Raw genomic sequence first — 3886 nt, forward strand, 5'->3', positions numbered from 1 at the left:
CCGAAATGTATAAAAGCTAGAGACTGTGGGGGTTGACCAGGTCAGATGCCTCTCAGGCTCAGGTCCAGGGCTTTGTATTGGCTCACCCCAACTTCTACCCCATCAATGAACTGATGGAGTACGTGAAGGAGCCAGACCTACAGATCTAAAACTATAGGATCTTTATGACAGGCAACAACAGGGTGGGTGTCTGAGAGAAGTCTCAGTGAGGTTAGATAGATAGTACTGAGAAAATAGAGCTGTAGAAATGAGAGGCCTCATACCAGACCAAAGAGTCATCGCAATGAACATTTGCAAGCAAAGAAGTGTAGACAAAAGCATACACTGTACCACACACTATGACACACTACAGTTTCCATAATAAGATTTTTTTTTTTCCTCTGTTGAGGGAGGAGGTTGCAATGGTGGAGGGTACATACAAGGGGAGGGGGAAATGAGTGGGATTGGAGTACATGATGTAAAATTCACAAAGAATCAATAAAAACCTAAAGAAGAATAAAAATGTCTAGCAGATTCTGAAATTGAACTTTTATAATTGAACTATGATTTTAATAGTTTGGCTTTTTTTTTCCATTATTTTACTTTCTGAATTTAAATGTCCACACATGGGCTAAGTAACCAGCATACTGATCAAATGAACAGACAAGATGTCAGAGTTATTTTGTAAACGCAATATTAGTGATGGGTAAGATGGCTTAGCAAGTAAATGTGCCTGTTGCCAAGCTAGATGACCCAAGTTCACCTGGAATTACATCCCTGTGGTCTACATCACAGGAGAAAACTGACACATAACTTATCTTCTGAGTTCCACAGGTAGGCCACGGTAAGTGAACCCACCTCTACCCACCTCCACACAACACAAGCACAAATGTAATAAAACTTAATTTAGTACAAGTAGTGCAATATGCTGTAAACATCTTTTCTTGTAATTGGCACGTCATTCTCTTCTGAGTAAGATACTTCCCAGATCAGGGATGCTGGCCATTTGACTTTTGTTGAACAATTTTGAATGCAACAGGGCCATTCATCTTCACAGTCATCTAATGTAATTTGTTGCCTAGTGTTGGGATTCCACTTTGCATTTTATGGAGTTGATAAGATTCCAGATTATTATGAGACTCATCCATCTTATAAACAGAGGATTGCATTAATTCTTCCAGCTTTATGACAAACCCAAAGAAAGATAACAGAAAAACCTGTCATCAAATAACAAATCCCTCAAGAGATGGAAGGATGAAGAGGATAGATCAGTAAAATGTTGTTTCTGGAACTTGTCATTCATTCTAAATGATCCTATAACCAGTTTTGTTTTAGAAAGGATATTTTGCATATGGTAGCCTCTGCCATCTAGTGGCTGACTTGGTTACTACATGCAAACTCAAACTTTTTTTTTTTTCTCCCAGAAACTTGCTCTAAATTAGGCTGGCTTTGAACTCAGGGTTCAGGGATTAGATTTGTTTACCACGCCTCCTCGGTGTTGGGATTGAAGGAGTGCTATAAATGAAATATTTTTATGTCCAAAAAATTAACATGAGCAGGACAGAGTTAGTCATTGTACTTCATTTCCTTTTTCTTTTCCTTTTTCCTGCAGCTGCACATGATGGGCGGGGGGGGGGGGCGGCATTATAGATTTTTATTTAACCAGCTTTTAGGTGCAGTGACAAATTTGATCTAATAATAATTCATTCCTTTTGAGCAGCTGTCTTCCAATATGGGGGAAAGAAAAGTCAGAAAGGAAAGTAGGTCACTTATTAGGTCATCTTTTCTAACCTTAAGAGGCACTTGTGAGCTAAAAGCATAAACATTTGTGATTCCTGGTCTGATCTCTCCTTTGAGACTGCCTGCACACCCTTACAACTTTAATATCAGCTGCGTCTCAGTTTCTCACTTCATCACTTAGGCATCGTCTCCACTTTGTCCTTGCTGGTCTTGCAAAATCTAATAAACAACTAGCTCTTGTCAGCTTTGTCTTTGCCTCACACCTGAACCTCTACCATTTCTCTGAGCACACACAATGGTAAAGTAAGTCAACATGATCCCTGCTCAGGCCCTCTGCTTCTTGCCCTCTGCTTCTTCCACACAGTAGTTAGAGTGACTGTATTAGTTTCTTTTCTGTTGTGATAAAATAGCCTTGGAAAAGCAAATAAGAGAGGAAGGGCTTATTGGATTATAGATTCAAAGAGAACTTATCCATCAAGGCAGGGTGATGTGGCAGCCAAGCGTGAAGCCCACTTAGCACACTGCATCAGCAGTCTGGAAGCAGAGGTGACAGAGATGGAAACAGGCTATAACACTCAAAGCTTGCCTCAGTGACAGTAGTCTTCCTCCAGCAAGGCTCCATCTCCTAAAGGTTCCATAACCTTCCCAGCCAGCACCATCAGCTGTGAATCAAGTGTTCAAACACATGAGCCCCCTGGGGGACCTTCTCATTCTAGCCACAACACTGATGAAAGATGAGGAAATGTCATGGCCTTCTATGGAACTCTTTTCAATGGCTCGTTAGATCATACTGAATACTAGGCTTGTTACTATTGTCTGAAAAGGTTTTAGAGGATAAGATCATGCTTACATCTTGCTGCAAGGGCATGTTACACTTTATCTAGTGTCCTGAACTCCAGGTCACCCTTTGCCAGAACATTCTGAGCTCAGTTTCATTCTAGTCTTTGCGTTAACCTGCCTGAAGTCCGGATTGACAGCATCTTTAATCTGTTCTCACATAAACTCAAGACTTCCCAGTATGTAATTAGTTAATAAGTATTGTGAAAGGAAGGCTATAGGGGTGGTAGATGGGGACTCTCTGTCAGTGATTACTCATGTTTAATAATCATTATCTAAAACATTACATTAAGGATAAATGGATTCTGCAAGTGTGTGTAGTCTATACTTGAAAAATAGCTCATTTTCCTATGTAATTGAATATCACTTTTGATGATGAATGAACAGAATTCAAATTATAAAAAAATTTCTTCTTATGCTCTTTTTGAAAATTTAAAAATAAAGTTGATATTTTAAAAGGATACCTCAGGCTGCCCTCAAGATCATTGTCACTGAGCACTGGCCTCTCTGGTGAGGCTACAGGTGTATGGCGCTGTCCTCAAATTCTTAAACCTTTGACTTTGATCTGCTTGGCTAGAAAGGTGTATGTGTAAATATATATTTAATTCTCTCTCATAATAAACTCAGAAGTAAAACAAAATGCTATTCCCATTAAGCTTTGTTGGTGGATGACTGATTCCTGTGTAAAAATCCAAGTGACATTTTACTGCTTTTGTTGATAAATATGACATTGTGTTTTGCCTATCACACATGAAAATAGGTGAAATCTTCAAGTACAACAAAACAATATTGTACCTCAACAAGACTAGCCCTGCTCTACAAGATGCACAGTAAATACACTCTGAGTGAATTTACATGAACATTTCACTTGTAGTTGACAACAAACAGACTGAGTGAAATATCTCTTGAAATAGATACACTTAAAGAATGGGAGCACATATGAGAAATAAATGCAGATGGACATGTTCGACTTACTTATTTTTTATATAACAACCTCAGAGCTAGTATGTCACATTAAATTAAGCATTTTAGGGTTGGTTCTTCCTTTTGAGTTAATTTGAACAAAGACATATTTCAAATAAGATACCTTTCCTGCCTTTAGAGGCTTAGAACTTAGAGTGAGTACTAACAAATAAATGTTATCTCAAAAACTATAATACAGTAATATATACAGAATATAAAAGAATATGGGTAAAGTATCTTGGATAAATAGGACTGTAAGGGTTAGATGTGGGGAATGTTACAAGGGAAACAGATACAATACATGTTCTGAAAATATGCATGCAAGTAGCTTCATATAGATGGAACAAGCAAGGAGTATTTGTGCATA

Source organism: Mus pahari, chromosome 4 (assembly GCF_900095145.1).
Source record: "Mus pahari chromosome 4, PAHARI_EIJ_v1.1, whole genome shotgun sequence".
In the NCBI taxonomy this organism is placed as follows: Eukaryota; Metazoa; Chordata; class Mammalia; order Rodentia; family Muridae; genus Mus; species Mus pahari.